Source organism: Balaenoptera musculus, chromosome X (assembly GCF_009873245.2).
Source record: "Balaenoptera musculus isolate JJ_BM4_2016_0621 chromosome X, mBalMus1.pri.v3, whole genome shotgun sequence".
In the NCBI taxonomy this organism is placed as follows: domain Eukaryota; kingdom Metazoa; phylum Chordata; class Mammalia; order Artiodactyla; family Balaenopteridae; genus Balaenoptera; species Balaenoptera musculus.
The window spans coordinates 41616146-41631444 of record NC_045806.1 but is presented as its reverse complement, the minus strand read 5'-3'; the positions used below and the strand labels follow the sequence as shown (position 1 = coordinate 41631444).

General features: G+C 40.4%; 1 long non-coding RNA gene across 1 annotated transcript; it reads left to right on the top strand.

The window, feature by feature from the left end:
- The first annotated feature begins 4318 nt into the window (after nucleotides 1-4318).
- LOC118888823 lies at nucleotides 4319-14549 on the top strand. Its single transcript, XR_005018371.1, has 3 exons — nucleotides 4319-4489; nucleotides 12457-12702; nucleotides 13988-14549. It is a non-coding gene; the product is annotated as an uncharacterized LOC118888823 (long non-coding RNA).
- The last annotated feature ends 750 nt before the right edge of the window (nucleotides 14550-15299 follow it).

Sequence of the window (15299 nt, the reverse complement as noted above, 5' to 3'; positions counted from 1 at the left end):
ATTAGCCTAAGACCATCTGGGATTAATCTGTAGTCAGACAAATCTATCAGTCAGTGAGGGAGACCACACGCCAGAGGAACCATGGGGTGGCTCACTGAACAAAGGAAAAAAGAGAGTTATTATGGAATTCTGAGGAATGGTGAAGTTCAGGTGAAATGTGAATGAAGCAGTGTTTTGGTAAACTCAAAGCAAAGCGGGGCTGTAGGTGGACTATGAAGCGAACCCAGAATCCTGTTTCCTTGGAAACCATAAAGTTAAGGTAGATACAGAATTCTGTATCTAGATACCCCTTCTCTCTGCACTGGGGTTGGAAATCTTAGCTGCGGTGTCTAAGTGACTTAGAATCTTCAGCAAGAGTGGGATGTTTTATCTGTACTGATATCACTTCAAACAGCAGTTTCTGATAGCCTGTGATTGTAGAGAACAGTTTCTCAGTGAGTAAAAAAGCAGTAGTCACTCAAAGTAGGAATTATTTACTACATTACAGCTGCAGGACATCCTTGGGAGAAATAATATTTTCTGTTAATTTTGCATCTGACTTTATCTGTGTCTGTTCTCCCAGCCTTATGAGTGGCAGAGCAGACTTTTATACCCTGAGCTAATTTTTACTTTCTTAGAGGGTTGGACTCTCTGATTATCCCAGATTCTCTTTCTGCCCCTATAGCCCTGGTCTGAGTGTTTGTTGAATGAATAAATGAAAGAAGAAATGGAATTAGTGGAAGCATGTTTGGCATGCATATATGTCTAAGAGAGCACCAGGAATCATTGTTAATGTGAGTGTCGTAATAGCACTATGGTTACGTTTTTAAAAAACTAAGTCTATTAGACTATTTCAGAGAAGAAAAAAAAAGAGCCAATAAACATATGAAGAGATGTTCAAAGTCATCAGCGATCAGGGAAATACAAATCAAGACATGATGAGATGACATTTTACACCCATTCAATTTGCAAAAATTTAAGTCTGACAGTACAATGTTGCAGAGGATGTACAGCTACAGGATCTTTTTGCCCTGTTGAAGGAATATAGATCAGTGTAACTACTTTAGAAAATAGTTAGCATTTCCTCCTACAGCGAATATGTACATACCTCACAATCTATCCAGTCCACTCTTAGGAATATATCCACGAGAAACACTTGCACATGAAACCTAGGATATGCATGGCATCCTGTTCACAATAGCAAGACCTGGAAACAAAAATGGATGGAGTCAAAATGAATGGACTAGAACAGTACCCAACAATAAGGATGAATTTAAGGGAAAAAACAAACCCTGTGATTCCCAAAATAGTGTATAAAACATAACACACGTTTATAAAATTAAAAGCTACTAATATAAAGAACATGAACTATTTAGGATTTTGTATAGTTGTGATAAAATTATATAAAAAGGAATCAAAAATTGATGAACTTGGGACTTAGGATGATGTCTACCTCAGCTGAGGGCAGGCAGGGCCATCAATTGGGGGAACACATGGATAGATGGAGGTTATTAAGGCCATACCTTTTCTTTTGGGTGGTAGGTGCATAAGTGCTAATTATATTATTGAAACTAACTTAATATTTAAGTGAATTGGGAAAATTAAACTGTTAGATAAACATCTAAATGTAAAAAGAGAAAGTCTGCATGGAGAAAAGTGATGTCCCTTTCTCGAATGGGGTAAGAAAATCTTTGGCCCCAGCCCAGAGATGCCACCCAGTTGTGGGATGAGCAGGGAGGCAGGAGCTCCATGGCACTGACACTTTCTGTGGCCCCTGCCAAAAGTGCTCTGGCCCCAGGGTTCACTCCATCACACCACTCGTGCACCTGCTCAAATGTCCTTTCTTCGGATGTTTTTCTTCCCCGATCTACCCCACAACTCTCTAGCTCCTCACCATGCTTTCGTTTTCTTCATAGCCTTCCTTTTTATCAGAAATTATCTTACTCATTTACTGTTTGCTCATTTCTTTGTTCGTGCTGATACTGCAGTGATTTCTGCTTCTCACATATGTGGAGTAATCAACTGCTTTATTTTTAGTATCTTACCATACATGTAGAGAGCAGCAAAACACATGCACTGGATTCATTTTCTTAAAAGATTAATTATTCCCTCCTAAAGACTCTGCAGGCATCTCTGGATGACATGACTAATTATAAAATTGATTTCTAGAGTAATGCAGAAAATACTAGAGATGGAGAACTTCCAAGTATGTAAGACCCTATTTGTTCATTCACCAAATATTTATTGATCACCAGTCACTGCTCTTGGTACTTGATGTTTGGTAAAACAAAACAGCCCCCAAGTCCCTAGCTTCCTGGACCTGGCATCCTAGTGGGGAAGAGAGGCAATAAACATTGTGGAAAGGTGATAACTGCTAAAGAGGGGTGGATAGGGCAGAGTGATGTGAATTGGAAATGCTGGAGGACTGCACTTTAAGTAGGAAGATCAGAGTCTCCTTTTAAACTCTACCACTGACTGCCCTGCATCCTGGAGCAGGCCAGTCTCAAATCCTCACATTTATATGGGCATGTAGTTGAAAACAAGGACGAACGCAAGGTCAGAATATTTTCATATCTGCAGCTAAGGATGTAATGATGAGTACCTCTTTGCCCTACGGTAGATGCAAGGAGTAATATCCACAGTCTTCTGATCAGTCTTGTCTTGCATGCCTTCCTTCAGTAGGTAAAAAATAGTTTACAATATTTACTGAGCAGGGACCTCTGGACAAACAGCCACAACCATTTACATGTGTCAGTAGATAGAAGGCAGTGATAGCTTATTTATTTTACACCCAGCTTTTTTTTTTTTTTTTTTTTAATTTTTTTTTTTTAATTTAATTTAATTTAGTTTTATTTATTTATTTATGGCTGTGTTGGGTCTTCGTTTCTGTGCAAGGGCTTTCTCTAATTGCAGCAAGTGGGGGCCACTCTTCATCGCGGTGCGCGGGCCTCTCACTATCGCGGCCTCTCTTGTTGCGGAGCACAAGCTCCAGACGCGCAGGCTCAGTAATTGTGGCTCACAGGCCTAGTTGCTCCGCGGCATGTGGGATCTTCCCAGACCAGGGCTCGAACCCGTGTCCCCTGCATTGGCAGGCAGATTCTCAACCACTGCACCACCAGGGAAGCCCTACACCCAGCTTTTTAATGGAAAAATTTCACACTATTATTGGGTAATCACAGAGTCCAGCCCTCTACTGTCCAGAATGTTGAACTGGGGCCCAAAAAGGACGTGACCGGTCTGAGGGCACAAAGACATAGAGAACACCAGAGCTCAGGGCCAGGTCCTTTCAAATAGGACCTGCGCGTCAGAAGGACCTTCAGCTGGCGTGGAGCCTCTACCACCGTCAGAGAGGGCTTCCCACAGGAGACATGTGAGATGGGTTTTGAAGAATGTGTAGCAGTTCATCCATCGAAGGGATATCGTGGATTCTTCTCACCTCTGCCCCCACGACATCTCCCAGAGGGGCAATGGCTTCTCCATAATTTCCATATTTGAGGCCCTAAGGGGCAGCAAACTCCTTGTGGGACAGGATTGGAAATTTGTTGTAAGGCTGCACTTGCATAATTATTACTTAGATGTTATTTTACAAGGAAGTATGAATAATCCTAGAAGATGTTTTTATTGACACATTACATTAGACAGAGAAAACAACCATTAGCCATATCAATTTAAAACTAATTGTGGGGGGTGTCCCTGGTGGCCTGCTGGTTAAGATTCTGGGCTTTCACTGCGGTGACCCGGGTTCAATCCCTGGTTGGGGAACTGAGATCCTACCAGCCAGGAGGTGCGGCCAAAAATGAAATAAACTAATTTTTGTTGATACCAATTATTTCAGTTGGAGTGACTAGTGTGAGGGTTGATTGAGATTACCCCGACGCTCCCACCCCGACTTCTCTCCCCTCGTGATATCTGGGGGTGGGGGGGAGGGGTACAGTATCGCCCCTACTCTCCCTTCTTCAACACTCCATAGTATCGGCCAGGGGAGGGTACCATCCTGATATTTCTCCCCTCAACTCCAGTGGTATCTCCCAGACTCACTCTGGGTTCTTATTCTTACTCTTTTCATTAGTAATGGCTCCCCTCTCACCCGTGCTATGTCCCTAGGAGCCCCTCAGAGGCTAAATGCAAAGACCCCCATGCACCAGGAAGTCTACCCAAAGAAGCGTAGTCCACCTTCTCCCAAGGCGGCCCCACTGTTCTGCTGCGTGAGGCAGGAGGCAACAGCTTCTTCCACTGTACGGCACGGACACCCTTCCATGATGGCGGCCCCCTGAAGCAGCAACATTTGGGCGCGGCCATATTCCGAGCCCAGCAAAGCCGCAGAGGGTAAGGGAACTCTCACGGACTCTGCGTGAAAGTGCCCTGTTGATTGGGGAACGGAGCTTCGCAAGTGCTTTTGAGCATGCGCATGAGACACCCCTCGCCCCTCCACTAAACACCCGGGTGTTAAGAGGTCGGCACTTGGAAGGGAAGCGGTTCTCAGCTGTTTACGAGTTAGCGTCGCGCAGAGGTGATTTTGAAGGGGGTTGGCTACTCTGAGCTGAGTGATGGTGGGGGGCGGAATCTGGGTCGGTGATGGGGCTACTGGGGATTCAGTGATGGGATCTTTTACATCGGCTGCCCAGCTAATTGTTAGTCAGCCTTTCTTTTTCTAATTTAAGCCTTAAAGCTATACATTTCCATCTAAGACCCACAAGATTTGTTGTATCGTATTATCATTATTGTTCATTTCCAAGTATTTTAAAATTCAGTTATGATTTTTTTTTCATTTCACACGTGTCACTTTGAAGCGCGTTTCTGTTTTGCAATAAACAGTTAATCCTTTTGTTATTGATTTCTAACCTCATTTCTCAGAGGTTAGATAATGTGATTTGTGTCATGAACGTTCCTTGAAACCTGTGGAGACTTGCCTTATGCCAAGTCCCATAAATGTGCCATCTATTGCTTTCAAAGAATATGTGTTCTCCGATTGTTAATTGTGTTGTTCAAAACTGGTATACCCTCTCTGATTTTTTTTTTCACCTACGTGCTCTGTAGAGAGCAGTGTAATCGTGATTTGTGCGTTTCTCTTTGCTTGTGTCGGCTTTTGCTGTATTTGAACCTTATTGTTAGGTACAAGTGTGTGTATTTTTAAAATAGACATTGCCAAATGCCTCTCAAAAGTGTTATACATATATTTTGTAATACATTGTGTATATATTATATCGATATATACAATGTATAATACATACATCTATGTATACGGAAATGTGTATGAAATATTCCCATCAGCAATATATAAATACCCTCATTTCCCCAAATCCTCTCCAGTACTGGATGATGTTCTTTTTCATTTTTTATTGTTCTGAGGGCTGAATAATTATATCTAGTTCTGTTTTACCTTTTCCACCTATTAGTGGTTGAGATCTTTTCTGGTTATTTGGGCACTTTGATTCCTTCTCTGCATTTCCATAGCCTTTGTTCATTCCTCCTCTTTTCCCTGGCTTTTACATAGTGAACTTTTCTGTACTCCCTCAATTGAACATCGCTGGTGTCATATCTATTCCTGTACATATTAAGATCAAAGTGTGGACATTTTCTTTTATTTTACTGGCCTATTTGTCCCTGTTTTGATTGCATTAGTTTTATTGTAAATGTTAATATCTGCTAGTCCAAGCATCCCTTCAGTATTCCTTTACATAATTTTCTTGGCTATTTATACTTGCATACAGAGTTTGAAATTGTTTTACCAAGCTGGAAAAGAACTGGAATTCTGCTTGGCACTTGGTTATGTCAATACGGTTAATATTGAACCAGTGATATTTTTATTTTATTATATTCCTGCCCAGGAATATGGTCTGTCTCTCCATGTGCTTAAGTTTTATATTATATTCTAGAATAATAACTATTAGTTTTTCTATTTTGAGTCCAGCACCATTCTTGTTACATTCACTTTTAGGTATTTTGTGTTGTCATTATTGGAAATAGGATATTTTTTTCCTCTCCATCTGTTTCAATCTTGTACCCCATCACCTTGTCAAAATTCCCTGTACTAGCTTTCTGAGTATACAATGATATAACCTGCAAATAAAAATGATTTTCTCTCCCTTCTTGATATTGAAGCAGTTTATTTCATCTTCATATTTAATTGCATTAGCTAGAGCTTTCAAACACTGTTGTGATAGGAACAACCCCATGTTGTTACTGGTTTTAATGGAAATTGTCTTCAGCATTTTACCTTTTAGTTTTATACTTCCTGGTGGTTTTGAGACTATGATCTTTGCCGAATTTTTGTAGTTTCCTACAAAATTTTAAGAATTACTGCTGAATTGTGTCAAATGCCCTTTTTATATCCATTGATACGGTTGTATAGTTTTTCTTCTTAATTTGTTGATGTAATAAGTAAATCGATAAATGGACTAGCATTAACCATCTGTGTCTTATCGGAAAACCCAATTTGGTCATGGGGTAAATTTTTCTTTTGATCCTTACTGGACTCAAATGGCTAATATTTTATTAAAGATGTTTGCATCTATAAGATGAAATAATCTCCAGATAACTGTTTGTATTAAGACTATATTTTTTAGGTAAGGTAACAGTGCTTCATAAAATAAATTTGGAAGATTTCCAACTTGCTATTATTATTTGAAACAGGGATTAGCAAACTTTTTCTGTAAAGAGCCAAACAGTAAATATTTGAGACTTTGCCAGTCCTGCAGTCTCTCTTGCAACTACTCAACTCTGCTGCTGTAGCAAATGCAGCCACAGACAATATGTAAACGAACGGACATGGTTGTTTTCCAGTAAAATTTTATTTACAAAAACCGGCCAAGGACCAGATTTGACCTGCAGCCTGTAGTTTGCCATCCCCTGGTCTAGAACTGTTTAAAAACTGTAGAAATACTGTTTTTTAAAAGTTAGATTGCACTCCATATTAAGTCAATTTCATCCTGGTACCTTTTTTTTGTACTTAACTTTTTTTTTTTTTAATAAATTTATTTATTTATTTATTTATTTTTGGCTATGTTGGGTCTTCGTTTCTGAGCGAGGGCTTTCTCCAGTTGCGGCGAGCGGGGCCCACTCTTCATCGCGGTGCGCGAGCCTCTCACTGTCGCGGCCTCTCCCGTTGCGGAGCACAGGCTCCAGACGTGCAGGCTCAGTAGTTGTGGCTCACGGGCTTAGTTGCTCCGCGGCATGTGGGATCTTCCCAGACCAGGGCTCGAACCCGTGTCCCCTGCATTGGCAGGCAGATTCTCAACCACTGCGCCACCAGGGAAGCCCAACTTTCTTTTTTCAATTGAAGTATAGTTGACATACTATATTATAATAGTTTCAGGTACACAGCATAGTGGTTCAATATTTGTATTTCTTACAAATTTATCACCATGATACGTCTAGTAACCATCTGTCACCATACTGTATTTAACTTTTTATTGTGAGATAATTATAGATTCACAGGACATTGCAAAAAATAGTACAGAAAGCTGGGTTTTTGGTGTTTTTGTTTTTGTTTTTGTTTTGGCTGCATTGGGTCTTCGTTGCTGTGCGCAGGCTTTCTCTAGCTGCAGCGAGCAGGGGCTACTCTTCATTGCGGTGTGTGGGCTTCTCATTGCGGTGGCTTCTCTTGTTGTGGAGCATGGGCTCTAGGTGCGCGGGCTTCAGTAGTTGTGGCACGCAGACTCAGTAGTTGTGGCTCGCGAGCTCTAGAGCACAGGCTCAGTAGTTGTGGCCCACAGGCTTAGTTGCTCCATGGCATGTGGGATCTACCCAGACCAGGGCTCGAACCCATGTCCCCTGCATTGACAGTGGGTTCTTAACCACTGCGCCAGCAGGGAAGTCCCAAAGCTGGTGTTTTTTAAAAATGATACACATTACAAATTTTCTGACTTCTATACACTGGTCACTTAGAGATTCTTTTGCTCTTTCTTTTTTTGCATTAATTTATATTTTGCTGGAGAAGCACCTGTTTCACCTCCATATTTAAATGTTGCTATGGATTTGCACATAATATTCTTCTAGAAATAATGTTTAGTGGAATATCTCCTCTAGTAGTAATATCTCCTCCTTCCTAATATTGTATTTTTTTTCTATTTATCAGATTTGCTGGAAGTTTATTCATGTAACTGGTCATTTCAAAGGATGAGCTCTTCACTTTATTTATACTCTCAATGTACATATAATATACACACATATATCGCATTTAGGTTTTATTAGGGGATTTATTAGCATATTTTGAGTTTTTTCTAATTTCTTTTTCTAATTACTCAGGTTGAGTACTTAGCTTTTTTGAGGTTTTCTCTCATTTTAATAACGAATCATGTAGGACTGTACATTTTCTTATAAATATAGCTTTTGCTGTGTGAAATAACATCTGGTACAAAGTGTATAACTTCAGTGTTGTTGGTGCATTTTGAGTTTGATTTTTATTTCTTTATCTATTTTTAATTACCTTTGTTGTGGCAAAAATAAACACGTACCTTAAAATTTACCATCTTAACCATTTCTAAGTGTACAGTTCAATAGTGTTAAGTATATTCACATTGTTCTGCAAACAATCTCTAGAACTTTTTCACCTTATGAAATGGAAACTGTATACCCATTAAACGACATCTCCCCATTTCCCCCTCCTCCAGCCCCTGGCAACCACCATTCTTCTTTCTGTTTCTATGAATTTGAGTATTCTAGATACCTTATGTAAGTGGTATCGTCCAGGACTTTTCTTTTTGTGACTGGCTTATCTCATTTAGCAAATGTCTTCAAGTTTCATCCATGTTGTAGCATGTGTCAGAATTTCCTCTTTAATGCTGAGTAATATACTATTGCATGAATATACCACATTTTGTTTATCCATTCATCTCCTGATGGACACTTGGGTTGCTTTCACCTCTTGACTATTGTGAATAGTGCTGCTATGAACAGGAGTGTGCAAATTTGTCTTTGAGATCCTACTTTCAATTCTTTTGGATATATACCCAGAAGTGAGATTGCTATTTTTCATTTTTTGAGGAAAGCCGTACTATTTTCCATAGTGGCTGCACCATTTTATATTCCCATCAGCAGTGCACAAGAGTTCCGATTTCTCCACGTCCTCGCCAACACTTGTTATTTTCTTTTTTTTTAATAGTAGACATCCTAGTGGGTATGAGGTGTTATCTCACTTTTTTTGACTTGTATTTTCCTAATGATTGATGTTGACCATCTTTTCATATGCCTGTTGACCATTCATATATCATCTTTGGAGAAATGTCTGTTCAAATCCTTTGCCAATTTTTTAATTGGGTTATCTGGGTTTGTTGTTGTTGTTGAGTTATAGGAGTTCTTTATATATTCTGGATATTAGCCCCTTATCAGATATATGATTTGCACATATTTTCTTCCATTCCCTAGGTTGCCTTTTCACTCTATTGATTGTGTCCTTCAATGCACAGAAGTTTTTAATTTTGATGTAGTCCAATTTGTCTATTTTTGCTTTTGTTTCCTGTGTTTTGGTGTCATATCCAGGAAATCTTTGCCAAATACAAATGTCATGAAGCTTTTCCCCTGTGTTTTCTTCTAATAATTTTGGGTCTTATATTTAGGTCTTTGATATATTTTGAATTAATTTTTGTATATGGTGTAAGGTAATACTTTTGCACATGGATATCCAGTTTTTTTCCCAGCACCATTTATTGAGGAGACTAACCTTTCCCACATTGAATGCTTTTGGCACCTTTGTCAAAAATCATTTGACCGTATATGACCCATTTATTTCTGGGCTCCCTATTCCATTGGTCTATATATCTGTCTTTATGCCAGTACCACACTGTTTTGATTACTGTAACTTTGTAATAAGTTTTGAAATCCATAAGTGTAAGACCTCCAACTTTGTTCTTCTTTTTCAAGATTGTTTTGGGCTATTCGGGGTTGGGTTTAATTTTTTGAATTAGAGTTCCTAAGTTCACTCTTCCTAAGTTCCTTAGTCTACTAGCTCTGCCTTCATATATAACCTGTTTATACCGATTGGATGCTTCTGACCTTGAAATTCCCTTTGATAATTATATCACCAAACTGGCTTTCCTTTTTCTGGACTTTGCTTGGCATATCTTTGCCCAACCCTTTATTTTGCAAATTGCTGCTGTGTTTTAGTTATGCTTCTTATAACTATGTCTCATTGTGCTTGCTTTTTTATTCCAATCTTATCTCTCTCTTGACAGAATGAATCAACTGATTCAATTTCACATAACCATAGTATACCTAATTCTATGCCTTGTTTCTTATTTTATGTTTACTATTTATATTATTTTCTGCTTTCTTTTTCCTGTTCTTACTTTTGATGACTTAATGCAGGTATGACCATTCACCCCCTCTCTCCCCAGCCCACTCACCTTTTAAGTCAGGGAATTTTAACTTTTATAAAATCTTTAAAGGTATATCTTCCCATTTCTATCAAACATAATTAAGTTTATATTTTCCCTATTTATACCTATAGAGACATGCCCTCTCCTTTCAATTTTCTTCAGCAAGACAGTTATACTTCTGGACCTTTCAAAGATAATTTAAAATTTTTATTACAGGTCATTTATATTTTCTTTAGGTTTCTGCTTTAAAAGGTACTTAGCATTTTAAATTTCAAATTCCCAGTCACATTTTCTTCCTCTGTTATGATTGTACACACACTTACATACATACATGTCCTGTTGTTTTCAAAGATCTCACGATGACCAGGTGAACTTGTGTGTTTGCATATGCATTGTTTTGTTCTTTTGAGATCTCACTTCTGATTCAATTTTCTTTTATTTAGAATACTTCCTTGAATGTTTTCCTTCACTATGGTAAATTGATGGAACACTCTTCAAATTATTTCATGTCTAAAACTGTCCTTCTTTGGTTCTGGCTGAGAAATAGGATCTTTAGGAGGGATATAGTCTCCTTACACTGAAGTCCTCTTCTCTCCATGGTCCGTAGATGTCAAATGACTCTGGCTTCCATTGTTGTGAGAAGTCTGATGCTAGGAGGATGCATGTGGGGGAGGATCAGATTTAAGACAGTGGTTCTCACTCCTCACAGTGCATCAGAATCACTTACGCAGTTTTTATAAATACAGATGCCTGGGCCCACAGATATTAAGTTACACTCATTCAGGAGTGGAACTTTGCATAAGCATTTTTAGAAGATTTTAGAAGATCCTAGTTTGATTCTGATGTGCACGCAGAGTTAGGAACCACTGATTTCAGGCCTAACGGTATCAGTGATGGGAAGTCCTGCTGGAGTTACTAATTTGTCAGCAGTGAATGTGCATTTGAAGGAGCCCTTAGCAAATAATACTTGGGCATTTTGGGGGAAAGTGATTACATCTCTGTAGGAATCATTGATTGTAGAAGTCAGTGATTAAGATCTCTGCAAGGTAATGATTGAAAGGCTGACATAGTCAGTGAGTTGACTGAGAGCCTTGGAGCTTTGGCAACTGGAGACTTTGGGGAGGTCTTATTTTGAAAATACTTGCGATCAGTGATTTGGTGTCCTATGGGTATCAGGAATTGTGGCCATGTGGAGTCAGTTAATTGGGGCCTGGAAGGTCAGCATCTGACCTCTCCTTTAGTCCATTTCAGGTACTGTAAGGATCAGTTATTAGCTGTCTAGACAGATCAATGATTGGATTCCTGGTGGGGGTATGTTATTGGGATCCTCTGCTGGGGATTATTTGAGGGGCCTTTGAAAGCCAGGCTAATTACCCTCTTGGAAAAGTAATTTGCAATCTGAATTAATGTTAAGAGTCTGTGCCATGTCAATGTTTGGTTAGTTTTTCAGTAGCACCCTGCATTTGATGTGGTTCAGTGAGTCATGGATGGCTTCTGCTACCAGCCAGAGATAACAGTGATGTGGTCTCAGGGATCTGGGACCTGTAGTGACCAATTATCAACAGGCTAGAGCAGGTCAGGGCTTGGGCATTTGATGCAGTATTACTGAGTGGCTGAGAGTGTGAATTTTGGAACTAACAGATCTGGGTTGAATCCTGTCTTTCCATTTAGTTTTGTGATCTTAGTACACATGACTTAAAAATCTCTACACCTCTATTTTCTTATCTGTAAAATGGGTAGAATAATAATAGAACTGATTGTCAGAGTTGTGAAAATTAAATGAGGTGCCTGATGTGTGCCTTTTAATAACAGTAATTGCTAATATTTATTCAATGCTTACCATTACAAGTATCATCTCATGTAGTTTTTATTATCTCTTAAGATAGGCATATCTGCCTTGTTTTGGAACCTGTATCTGAACGTAACTTCTTCATATTCTCCCAGCTAACATGTGAGAGACCTGGGATTCAAACCTTCAGTAATTTTAATCCAAATTTTATCATCTTTCCTATATTCCACCATGACTATAAACTAGAGGTAGTTTTTTTCTGAATTTTTCTCTTCTGCAGTATTCAACACAGCTAGCCACTCCTTGGTGACTGCAGGAAGTGTTTGTGGGATGAATGTTGAGTAACTGACCATGTGGACACTGTCTTTCCAGGTTTCTTGAAGTCTCTGCGGAGCCCCTGGGTAAGACCCTATAGTGAAGGCTGCAGAATCTTCCTTCCGGCCTCAGCAGCTCTGGTTGAGTCCATGGGTGCCCACCTGGCCTCGGGCTCCCGGGAAGAGCAGAGTTGTCAGCAAGAGAGCCTGGGGGCTGAGGCCCAGCAGGAAGATGCCAGCCAACTGGAGCTCTCCCCAGTGGTCCCCAGCCCTGGCTGCAGAGGGACATGGCAGCATGTGTGAGGTGAGGAGGGAGAGGTCTCCAGGGGCAGGAATTCAGTGAGGAGATGGCCCTAACCTGTCACCAGGGCCTCAGGGCAGGGGCAAGTGGGTCACAGAAGCAGCAGATTCTGGACTTGCTGCCCCGAGACAGATCACCGTCCTTCTGCTGCGTGAGCACCAAGTCACTGGTGTCCCACATTCAAAGCCCTGCGTGTTTCAGTGGAAAATGATGCAGTTGATGGAGGAAGGGTGGGATGGGAGGGTCACCCCTACAGCCTAGGGGAGGGGGAGGCAGCTCCCTGCTGATTCCAGACTCTGGAAGGTACCCTCTCACCTGTAACCCCTCATTTCCCCAGCTCTGACCATAGATCTCTTCTCCTTCCCAGAAAAGAACTAGAAAATACTCAGTCTCTGGTGCATTGTCGTTTGTTCCTTTATTTGTTTAGTTGCTGCTTCCATTTACCATTGGATTTATGAGGTTTATAATCAGTATAGTAAAATGAACACATATGAATCTATAAAGTTAGGATCAGGGAAAATATAGACAGAGTGGACAAAGTCAACAACAGAGCACAATTAGACTGTAGCTATTCACGCAATGCTGAATGAATTTTAGTAACATGGCTATTAAAATCAAACTGCAAATTTGTGTTCTTTGTGGCAGATACAGAATAAAAGAAACACAAGCAGTTAGGTGATTAAATTGTCCACAAGGACAGCATGACAGTTCCTCTGTGGTAGAAACTTCCTGGTATGGGGTTTTCAAAAGGTGTTTTTTTTTTGTTTTTTTTTTTTTTTACATAAAACTGTCTTTAATCACAAAAAATCAAAGGACTAAATTCAGATAACTTGATAATCTGCCAAAGCAGTCAAGAAACAATTAGTGATCTTTCTTAATCATTCTTGACCACTTTCCACTCAATATTCAATTCACATTTTACTCCCCCCTTAGACTCATCTTCTGTACAAAGGCTTACATAATCCCCCAACTCCTACTAACTCAGAGCTCCACACCAGTATGGAAATGATTTTCACTCTTTTTTCTCCCACTAAACTGTCAGCTACTTGGTAGCAGGGATGCAGGCTTCTTCCTCTTGTTATCCTGCAGCTAATATTCCTGACTCCAGACTTCTCCATAGCCATCTGTCCTCCACAGTGCAGACAGAGTTCCTTTGCTTCCCAGTGAATGGGGGCTTTAACATTTACTTGACAATGAGCCTATGGAAATGCCTCCGGAGCTGTCCGTACAGGTATCTCCTCTTGGCTCCTGTAGGTTTGTTGATTCAGAAGCTCTGGTTCCTTTTAAGATTTTCAGAGATTCCTGGTCAAGATGTCGGTGCAGGGGAAGATCCTGAACTGACCTCATCCCACGGACACACCAAGCCTACAGCTATGTATGGAACAATGTCCTCAGGAAAAAAAAACAACTAAAAACTGGTGGAGCGACCCCTTCTCATCAGGCAATGAGAGGGAAACCACCTGGAAGCAGGTAGTAAAGGCTGAGACGCCATCTCGCCATAAACTGCACCCTCAGCAAGGCCACCCATAACTGCGAGGGAACTCTAAACCTGGAGCTTCTCCCTGAGGAGTGAAGGGTTTGTACCTCACATGGGACACGCCAACTTTTAAGACTGGTACTAGAGAGACAAGCCCTCAATACACCTGGCTTTGAAGACCAGCAGGGCTCACTCCAGGGGCTCACTCGCTCTCAAAAGGTTTTTGATAGATATTCATATAAATTGATAGAGGGGACTCTGTTCATAATTATGCTGTGACAACTTGGACATATAGTCAGCCTAATAATAGAGAAACAATGTCATTTATAGCAACCCCATCTTTTTTTTTACTTTTTAAAAAAAATTTAAAGTTTATTTTTGGCTGCATTTGGTCTTCGTTGCTGCGCGCGGGCTTTCTCTAGTTGTGGCGAGCAGGGGCTACTCTTTGTTGCAGTGCACTGTCTTCTCATTGCGGTGGCTTCTTTTGCTGCGGAGCATGGGCTCTAGGCACGCGGGCTTCAGTAGTTGCAGCACGTGGGCTCAGTAGTTGCAGTGCACGGGCTCAGTAGCTGTGGCTCGTGGGCTCTAGCGCACAGGCTCAGTAGTTGTGGCGCACGGGCTTAGTTGCTCCGCGGCATGTGGGATCTTCCTGGACCAGGGCTCAAACCCATGTCCCCTGCATTGGCAGGTGCATTCTTAACCACTGTGCCACCAGGGAAATCCTTTACTTTTTTATATTGAAGTATAGTTGATTTACAATGTTGTGTTAATTTCTGCTGTACAGAAAAGTGATTCAGTTATATATATATATATATTCTTTTTTTAATATTCTTTTCCATTATGGTTTATCACAGGATATTGAATATAGTTCCCTGTTATAGCAACCCCATCTTGCATGTAGTACTGTGTGTTTTCTTTGGCTGTCTTCTAAAGCAGCCCTTGGCAAATATTTTCTGTAGGGCCCAATAGTAAATATTTTAGGCTTTGTGGCTCATAGTCTCTGTTACAACTACTCAACTCGGCTTTTGTAGCATGAAAACAGCCATAGTCCATATGTAAACAAATGAGTGTAGCTGCCTACCCCTATTCTAGAGCATTTTTTCCAGAGGAAGCCAAAGCCCTA